This window comes from Callorhinus ursinus, unplaced genomic scaffold, assembly GCF_003265705.2.
Source record: "Callorhinus ursinus isolate GAN/ISIS: 27379988/994484 unplaced genomic scaffold, GSC_fseal_2.0 scaffold12, whole genome shotgun sequence".
NCBI lineage: Eukaryota > Metazoa > Chordata > Mammalia > Carnivora > Otariidae > Callorhinus > Callorhinus ursinus.
This window is the reverse complement of record NW_027397074.1, coordinates 30,749,499-30,760,196: the sequence shown is the minus strand read 5'-3', so window position 1 is coordinate 30,760,196 and position 10,698 is coordinate 30,749,499. Positions and strand designations below refer to the sequence as shown.

The window sequence follows — 10,698 nt, the reverse complement described above, 5'->3', positions numbered from 1 at the left end:
TGCTTTTCTCTGGGGGCGCACTGAGGAGCAGGGCCCCGAGGTCTCAGGTCCTCCAGGGTGGAGATTGGGAGGCCGCCATTTTCACTCTCGTCCTCCAAAGCTGTACCTAAAGCTTGCAGGGAACACAAGCTCCCGAGAGCAAACCCGAGCAGATTACTTAGCCCAGACTGGCAAGGGCAGGGCAATTCCACCTCAGGCAAAGACATTTGGGAACCTCAGCAACAGGCCCCTCCCCCAGAAGATCAGGAAGAACAGCCAGCCAAGACAAAGTTCACCGATCAATGAATATGGGAGAACTCCAGCAGTAGGGGAATACTGTGCATAGAATTCATGGCTTTTTATCGTGAATCTTTAGTCTTTCAAAGTTAATTTTTTTAACTGTCGTTTTTTTTAATTTTTCATTTTGCCTTTTTCAACCAACATCTTATCAACCCTTTTTAAAAATATTTTTTATTTTTCATTTTTAGAGTCATATTCTATCCCTTCATAGTTACCCTTATTTTGGGTATATATATAAGTTGTTCTCTCTAAAATTTTGAGATACACTTTCTTCTCACAGATGAAAATATACTCTAAATCTCTAGTGTATGGTTTTGTTCTAGTCTCCTGCCTGATCACATTCTCTTCCCTTTTTTAAATCCTTTTTTCAACCGACTTATCAATTCCCTTTATAAAATCTTTTATAGTTTTCATCTTTACATATTCCATCCCTTCATCATATTAACCTTTATTTTTGTACATATATAAGTTTTTATTTCTTTAAAATGTTGGGAGGCACTTTCTTCTAACAGACCAAAATATGCCCAAAATCTAGCATGTGGCACTCATTTTTGCACCAGCCTGATGATATTTGATCATGTTCTGGGTTTTTTTTTTTGTTTTATTTTTGTTTTTTTTCTTTTTTTTTTTTTTTCGTTTTTCTTTCTTTCCCTTTTCCCCCAGTTTCAGGTCTTTTCTGATTTGTTGTGTATTTTCTGAGAACATTGTTACCCTGTTAGCATTTTGTTCTCTCATTCATCTATTCTCCTCTGGACAAAATGACAATATGGAAAAAATCACCTCAACAAAAAGAACAAGAGGCAGTACCAATTGCCAGGGACCTAATCAATTGGGACATCAGTAAGATGTCGGAACTAGAGTTCAGAATCATGATTTTAAAGATACTAGCTGGGCTTGAAAAAAGCATGGAAGTTATAGAGAAACCCCTTCTGGAGAAATAAAAACTAAAAATTAACCAAGTTGAAATCAAAAGGCTATTAAAGAGGGGTAATCAAAAATGGAGGCTCTATCTGCTAGGATTAATGAGGAAGAAGAGAGTTAGTGTTATAGAAGACCAAATGATGGAAAATAAAGAAGCTGAGAAAAAGAGAGAAATCAGTGAAATAGAAACCAAAAGAATAGTACAACAGATCAATGAAACTAGGAGCTGGTTCTTTGAAAGAATTAACAAGATTGATAAACCCCTGGCCAGATGTATCAAAAAGAAAAGAGAAATGACGCAAATAAATAAATCATGAATGAAAGAGGAGAGATCACAACCAACACCAAAGAAATACAATTAGAAGAACATATTATGAAAAACTCTGCCAGCAAATTAGATAACCTGGGAGAAATGGTTGCATTCCTAGAGATGTATCAAGTAACAAAATTGAACCAGGAAGAAATAGAAAACCTGAACAGACCTATAGCCACTGAGGATATTGAAGCAGTCATCAAAAATCTCCCAACAAACAAAAGCCCAGGGCCAGGCAGCTTCCCAGGGAATTCTACCAAACATTTAAAGAATTAATACCTATTCTTCTGACACTGTTCCAAAAAATAGAAATGGAAGGAAAATTTCCAAACTCGTTTTATGAGGCCACCATCAACTTGATCCCAAACCAAAGACCCCATCAAAAAGGAGAATTACAGACTAATACCCTTGATGAACAGGGATGCAAAAATTCTCACCAAAATACTAGCCAATAGGATCCAACAGTACATTAAAAGGATCATTCACCACGACCAAGTGGGATTTATCCCTGGGCGGCAAGGTTGGTTCAACCTCCGCAAATCAATCAATGCGCTACAATACATTAACAAAAGAAAGAACAACAACCATGTGATCCTCTCAATAGATGCATAAAAAGCATTTGACAAAGTACAGCATCCTTTCTTGATTCAAACTCTTCAGAGTACAGGGATAGAGGGTACATACCTCAATATCATAAAAGCCATCTATGAAAAACCCACAGCGAATATCATCTCAATGGGGAAAAACTGAGAGCTTTCCCCCTGAGGTTAGGAACACGACAGGGATGTCCACTATCACCATTGCTATTCAACATAGTACTAGAAGTCCTAGCCACAGCAATCAGACAACAAAAAGAAATCAAAGATCTGAATCGGCAAAGAAGAAGTCAAACTGTCACTCTTTGCAGATGATATGATACTTTATGTGGAAAATTCAAAAGACTCCACCCCAAAACTGCTAGAACTCATATAGGAATTCAGTAAAGGCAGGATATAAAATCAATGCACAGAAATCAATGGCATTCCTATACAACGATAACATGACAGAAGAAAGAGAAATTAAGAAGACCATCCCATTTACAATTGCACCCAAAACCATAAGATACCTAGGAATAAATCTAACCAAGAGGCAAAGAATCTGTACTCAGAAAACTATAAAATACTCATGGAAGAAATTGAAGAAGACACAAAGAAATGGAAAAATGTTCCATGCTCATGGATTGGAAGAACAAATATTGTGAAGATGTCAATGCTACTTAGAGCAATCTACACATTCAATGCAATCCCCATCAAAATACCATCCACTTTTTACAAAGAAGTGGAACAAATAATCCTAAAATTTGTATGGAACCAGAAGAGACCCCGAATAGCCAGAGGAACGTTGAAAAAGAAGAGCAAAGTTGGCGGCATCACAATTCCAGACTTCCAGCTCTATTACAAAGCTGTCGTCATCAAGACAGTATGGTACTGGCACAAAAACAGACACATAGATCAATGGAATAGAATAGAGAGCCTAGAAATGGACCCTCAACTCTATGGTCAACTAATCTTTGACAAAGCAGGAAAGAATGTCCAATGGAAAAAAGACAGTCTCTTCAACAAATGGTGTTAGGAAAATTGGACAGCCACATGCAGAAAAATGAAACTGGACCATTTCCTTACACCACACACAAAAATAGACTCCAAATGGTTGAAAGACCTAAATGTGAGATAGGAGTCCATCAAAATCCTAAAGGAGAACACATGCAGCAACCTCTTCGACCTCAGCCGCAGCAACTGCTTCCTAGAAACATCGCCAAAGGCAAGGGAAGCAAGGGCAAAAATGAACTATTGGGACTTCATCAAGATAAAAAGCTTTTGCACAGCAAAAGAAACAGTCCACAAAACCAAAAGACAACCGACAGAATGGGCGAAGATATTTGCAAATGACATATCAGATAAAGGGCTAGTATCCAAAATCTATAAAGAACTTATCAAACTCAACATCCAAAGAACAAATACTCCAATCAAGAAAACATGAATAGACATTTTTCCAAAGAAGACATCCAAATGCCCAACAGACACATGAAAAAGTGCTCAACATCACTCAGCATCAGGGAAATCCAAATCAAAACCTCAGTGAGATACCACCTCACACCAGTTAGAATGGCTAAAATTAACAAGTCAGGAAACGACAGATGTTGGTGGGGATGCGGAGAAAGGGGAACCCTCCTACACTGTTGGTGGGAATGCAAGCTGGTGCAACCCCTCTGGAAAACAGTATGGATGTTCCTCAAACAGTTGAAAATAGAGCTACCCTATGACCCAGCAATTGCATTACTGGGTATTTACCCCAAAGATACAAATATAGGGATCCAAAGGGGTATGTGCACCCTGATGTTTATAGCACCAATGTCCACAATAGCCAAACTTTGGAAAGAGCCAAGATGTCCATCGACAGATGAATGGATATTGAAGATGTGGTGTGTATATATATGTGTGTATATATATATATGAGTGGGATACTATTCAGCAATAAAAAAAATAAAAAGAAATCTTGCCATTTACAACGATGTGAATAGAACTAGAGGGTTTTATGCTAATAAGTCAATCAGAGAAAGACAATTATATGATTTCACTTGTATGTGGCATTTAAGAAACAGAGGATCATTGAGGAAGGGAGGGAAAATAAGATGAAATCAGACAAGGAGACAAACCATAAGAGACTCTTAATCATAAGAAAGAAACTGAGGGTAGCTGGAGGGGAGAGGGGTTGGAGGATGGGTAACTGGGTGATGGATATTAAGGAGGGCATGTGATATAATGAGCACTGGGTATTATGTGCAACTGATGAATCACTGAACTCTACCTCTGAAACTAATAATACACTATATGTTAATTGAATTTAAATTAAAAAAAAGTGACAGACTGGGAGAAAATATTTGCAAGTGACACATCTGTTAAATGAATGTAATCCAAAATACTTAATTGACCCTTAAAACTCAGTAAGAAAGTAACCCAATTTGAAAATAAGCAAAGAGCTCACCAATGACATACAGATGACAAGTATATGAAAAGATACTCCATATCATACGTCATCAGAAAAATGCAAATTCAAACAATGAAATATGCCCAAACACCTATTATAACGGGCCAAAATCCAGAATACTGACAACACTAAGTGCTGACAAGAATGTGGAGCAAGAGGAAATCTCATTCATTGCTAGTGAGAATACAAAATTATATAGCCACTTTGGAAGACAGTTTGGTAGTTTCTTACAAAACTAAACATACTATTACATTATCATCTAGCAATTTTCCTTTTCAGTATAGACAGTAAAGAATTAAAAACATGTCCACACAAACACTGCACATGGATGTTTATAGCAGCTTTATTTTTAATTGTCAAAATCTGGGAGCAACCAAGATGTCCTTGGTAAGTGAATGGACGTATAAACTGTAGTACATTCAGATAATTTAATATTACTCATTGCTAAACAGAGATGATCTAAAAGGCATGAAAAGACATGGATAAACTTTAAGTGCATATTACTAAGTAATAAAAACATTAAATCTGAAGAGGGTACATACTGTATGATTCCAAGTATATGACATTCTGGGAAAAGCTAAACGTTGGAGAGAAGATGATGATCAGTGGTGCCTGGGACTGAATAAATAGAGCACAGAGGAAGTTTTAGGCAGTGAAAACCTCTGTAGGATACTATAATGGTGAAAACATGTCATTTTTCATTTGTCTAAAACCACAGAATGCATAACACCAAGAGTGAACCTTAATTTAAACTATGGACTTCAGTGCTTATGACATACAATATACAAGTGGGAGATTTACTTTTACTGAGCAGAAACTAATTAAAAATATAATTAAATTTGTAGAGTAAAAGAAGCCAACAACAAAATGAAAAGGCATCCTACTGAATGGGAGAAGATATTTGCAAATGATTTTTCCATTAAGAGGTTAATATCCAGAGTACATAAAGAATTTCTGCAACTCAACACTGAAAAACCCAATAATCTGACTAAAAAATGGCCAGAGGACCAGAATAGACATGTTTCCAAAGTAGACATACAGATAGCCAATAGACACAGGGAAACATGCTTAATATCACTAGTTGTCAGGGAAAGACAAAGCCACAATGAGGTATCATCTTACACAAGTCAAAATGGCTAGCATCAAAAAGACAAGAAACAACAAGTATTGATGAGTATGGAGAAAAAGAACCTCTCTTGCACTGAGGGTGGAGATGTAAATTGTTACAGTCTCTATGGAAAACAATAAGGAGGTTCCTTGAAAAATTAAAATAGAAATACCGGGGCGCCTGGGTGGCTCAGTTGGTTAAGCGACTGCCTTCGGCTCAGGTCATGATCCTGGAGTCCCGGGATCGAGTCCCACATCGGGCTCCCTGCTCGGCAGGGAGTCTGCTTCTCCTTCTGACCCTCTTCCCTTCTCATGCTCTCTATCTCTCATTCTCTCTCTCTCAAATAAATAAATAAAATCTTTAAAAATAAATAAATAAAAAAATAAAATAAAATAAATACCATATGATCCAATAATTCTAATACATCAACATGACACATATTAACAAGAGAAAAGATAAAGTTTATATAATCATTTTAATAGATGCAGAAAAAGCACTTGACAAAATACAAGATCCACTGATGATAAAAACCCTCAGCAAAGTAGGTTTAGAAGGAACATACCTTAACACAATAAAGGCCTAGATGAAAAACCCAAAGCTAACATCATATCCAATGGGGAAAAACTGAAAGATTTTTCCCTAAGGTTGGGAACACTACAAAGATGTCTACTTTCACCACTTTTATTCAACTACTGGAAGTCCTAGCCACAGCAATCAGACAACAAAAATAAAAGGGTTCCAAATTGGTAAGGAAGAAGTAAACCTTAAACTATTTTCAGATGACATGAAACTACATAGAAAATCCTAAACACTCCACCAAAATGCTACTAGATTGATAAATGAATTCAGTAAGATCACAAGATACAAAATCAACGTACATAAACCCACTGTATACACTGTACATACATATATATACACATATAATACACTAATAATGAAGAGAAAGACAAATTAAGAAAACAATAACATTTACAATTATACCAAAAATAATAAAATACCTAGGAGTAGACTTTACCACAGAGGTGAAAGACCGTACTTTGAAAACTATAAAACACTGATAAAAGAGATTAAGGATGGCACAAACAAGTGAAAAGATATTCTACGCTCCTGGATTAGAAGAAGAAATATTGTTAAAATGTCCATACAACCCAAAGCAATCTACAGATTTAATGTAATCTAAAGATTTAATGTAAATACCAACAGATTTTTCCAGAGAAGAACAAATAATCCTAAAATTTGTGGGGAACTACAAAAGATCTTGAATAACCAAAGCACTCTTGAGAAAGAGGAACAAAACTGGAGGTATCATAATCCCAGCTAACAAGATATACTACCAAGCTGTAGTAATCAAAACAGTATGATTAACAAAAATAGGCACACAGATCAATGAAATAGAGTGTGCAGAAACAGAACCATAATTATGTGGCAAATTGATCTTCAACAAAGAGGCAAGATTATGCAATGGGAAAAAGCCAATCTCTTCTCCAAATGATGTTGGGAAAACCAGACAGCTAGAATGGAAAGGAATGAAACCACACCACTTTCTATCACCAACACAAAAATAAACTCAAAATGGATTAAAGACATAACTGTGAAACCTGACACCATAAAAATCCTAGGAGAGAGCACAGGTAATCATTTCACTGACCCAGACATAGCATTTTTCTAGATATGTATACTTAGGCAAGGGAAACAAAAGCAAAAATAAACTACTGGGACTACATCAAAATAAACAGCTTCTGCATAACAAAGGAAACAATGAACAAAACAAAAACAAAACCTACTGGATGGGAGAAGATATTTGGAAATTACATATCCAATAAAGGGGAAGTTCTAAATTTATAAAGAATGTATACAATCCAATGCCCCAAAAAACAAATAATGCAATTAAAAAATATGCAGAAGACTTGAACATTCTCCAAAGAAGACACAGATGACCGACACATGAGAAGATGATCAACATCACTCATCATTAGGGAAATGAAAATCAAAACCACAATGAGATATACTCTCACATTTGTCAGAATGGCTAATATCCTAAACACAAGAAACAAGTGTTGGCAAGGAAGTAGAGTAAAAGGAATCCTCATGCACTGTTGGTGGGAATGCAAACTGGTGTGACCACTGTGGAAAACAGTATGGAGATTCCTCAAAAAAATTAAAATTACCATATTATCCAGTAATTCCAGTACTGGGTATTTACCCACCAAATTGGAAAACTAATTTAAAAAGATATATCCACCCCTATGTTTACTGCAGCATTATTTACCATTGCCAAATTATGGAATCTTCCCACATGTTCATCAATAGATGAATGGATAAAGAAGATGTGGTGTGTGTGTGTGTGTGTGTGTGTGTGTGTGTGTGTGTGTGTGCATGCATGTATCTTATATACATGCATACACACACACAATGGAGTATTACTCAGCCATAAAAAGGAATAAAATCTTGCTATTTGCAACAACATGTTTGAACCTAGAGCTAAGTGAAGTAAGTCAGGGAAAGGCAAATACCATATGATCTCACTCATATGTGGAATTTAAGAAACAAAACAAATGAACAAACTGATGGTTACCAGAGGGGACGGTGGGTGGGGAGGTTTGGCAGTTAAAATATGTGAAATGGATTAAAAGTACACTTATTATGATGAGCACTGAGTAATGTATAGAATTTTCAATCAGTATATTGTACACCTGAAACTAATATGACACTGTATGTGTCATTTCCCACTATACTGGAAAATAATGAATGAATGAGAAAGAAAGAAAAAGAAAAGAAAGAAAGGAAGGAAGGAAAGGAAAGGAAAGAAAAAAGAAAAGAAAAAGAGGTAAGAAAGAAAAATTCTATAATTTATTTGGACCCACAAAGGACACAGAATAATCAAAGCAATCCTGAGAAAAAAGAACAAACTAGAAGGAATCACACTTCCTGATTTGAAGCTATGTTATAAAGCTATAACAATCAAATAGTATGGAACTGACATAAAAATGGAAACATAGTCCAATGGAACAGAACTGAGAGCCCAGAAATAAACCCGTGAATATATATCAACTAATATTTGAAAGAGAGAAAAGAGTGTCTTTAATAAATTGTGCTAGGAAAATTGGATATTCACATATGAAAAAAGGAAATTAGATGCATATCTTACATCAGTCACACTAACTCTAAGTGGATTAAAGATTTAAATGTAATACTGGAAACCATAACAACTCTTAGAAGAAAACATTGGAAGAAAGCTCTCTGACATAGTTCTTGGCAATTTTATTTTTGGATATAACACCTGAACAAGCAACAGAATGAAAAATAAGTTGGACTGTATCCAACATAAAAGCTTCTGCACAGCAAAGAGAAACCAACAAAATCAAAAGACAACCTAGAGAATGGGAAAAATATTGGCAAATCATGTTTCTGGGTAAGGGGCTAATATCCAAAATACTTAGACAACTGCTGCAACTCAATAGCAAAAACAAACGAAAACCAAAAATAAAAATAAAAAAGGACACCAAATCACAAAAAAAAACCCAACCAATTAAAAAATTGGCAAAAGACCTTAATAGACATTTTTTTCCAGAGAAGATATCCCAAAGGCTAACAGGTGTATGAAAATGTGCTCAACCTCACTAACTATTAGGGAAATGCAAATCAAAACAGCAATGAGTTGTTTTGCTTCTGCCTCACAGAATGGCTATCATCAGAAAGGCAAGAGACAATGAATGCTATCAAGGATGTTGAGAAAAGGGAATCTTCTTGCACTGTTGGTGGGATTGTAAATTGGCACAACTGCTATAAAGAAAACCGTATGGTGGTTACCCAGAAAACTAAAAATAAAATTGCCATCTGATCCAATGGTTTCACTTCTGGGTATATATTAAAAACAACAACAACACTATGTCAGAAAGTTATCGGCACCCCCATGTTCACTGCAGCATTATTTACAATAGACAAGACGTGAAAAAATTAAGTGTTTATCAATAGAGAAAGGATTAAAAGTAAGGTTGTGGAACATGTATACAATGGAGTATTACTAAGCCATAAAAAGAAGAAAACCTGGTATCTGCAACATGTTAGACCTTGAGGGCATTATACTAAGTGAAATAAGTTGAACAGAGAAAGGCAAATAACTGTGTGATCTCACCGACATCCAGACTCTAAAACATTTTTAAGAATAATGTAAACCAAACTCACAGAAAGAAATCAGATTTGTGGTTACCAGAGGAATTGCAGGTGGTGTTCAAAAGGTATAAACTTTCAGTAATAAATAAAAATTAGAGATGTAATGCACAATGTGACTATTATAGTTTACAGTGCTATCTGGAATATTTGAAAGTTGCTAAGAGATCTTAAAAGTTCTCGTCACAAGAAAAAAGCATGTTTCTTCTTTTTTCAAGTATGTAAGGTGATGGATTTTATAACTTACTGTGGTATTCATTTCAAAATATATTTAAGTCATTATGCTGTTTATCTTAAATTTATATAATGATGTATGTCAGTTATATCTAAATAAAACTAAGAGAAAAAACAATCAAAGACAAGGATATCTCCAACTTTATAACTCCAGAACATGTAAAAATTTCATGCAAATTATTAGAGAAGAAAAGACCAGTAACTCTGTATAAAAATGGACAAAGTCTAATTGCTGGTTATTCTCTGTTTGTACCAGATCCATTCTTTGCCTTTCTTCTGCAAAGTATGCTTCCCATGCTCCCTCAAATCAGGCCTATGGGTATGTTGGCTAATCAGAGGCACTGAAGATGTGCAGAAGGAAGGACCCAAGGTATTTTTCCTATGGACCTGTTTATGGCAGTGTTTTCCATGAGTGGGTGTGTCTCCTCTCCTCACTTCAGGTAGTCTCTACTATGCATCAAACTCCTGCTGTTTAGGCATGGTTTCTGTGTACTGCTAATACAAAAACTCATGGCTGACCAACATAAGTAGATCTATTCAACCTCAGTAACAATCAGGGAAATGCAAATAAAATTTTCACATCTGTTGTTACACATTGTTATTTAGCACAGAATTAAATATGGTTTACTTCATTTTCTGTGTAGGA

The 10,698-nt window shown here is 35.6% G+C and overlaps 1 long non-coding RNA gene across 1 annotated transcript in view; it reads left to right on the top strand.

Moving 5' to 3' along the window:
- The window catches only part of LOC141373787 (uncharacterized), a 219,003-nt gene extending 208,571 nt beyond the window's left edge, over positions 1-10,432 (top strand). Inside the window, exon 8 of the long non-coding RNA XR_012380110.1 lies at positions 10,309-10,432. This is a non-coding gene — a long non-coding RNA (uncharacterized lncRNA). The remainder of the gene's footprint in view (positions 1-10,308) is intronic.
- The last annotated feature ends 266 nt before the right edge of the window (positions 10,433-10,698 follow it).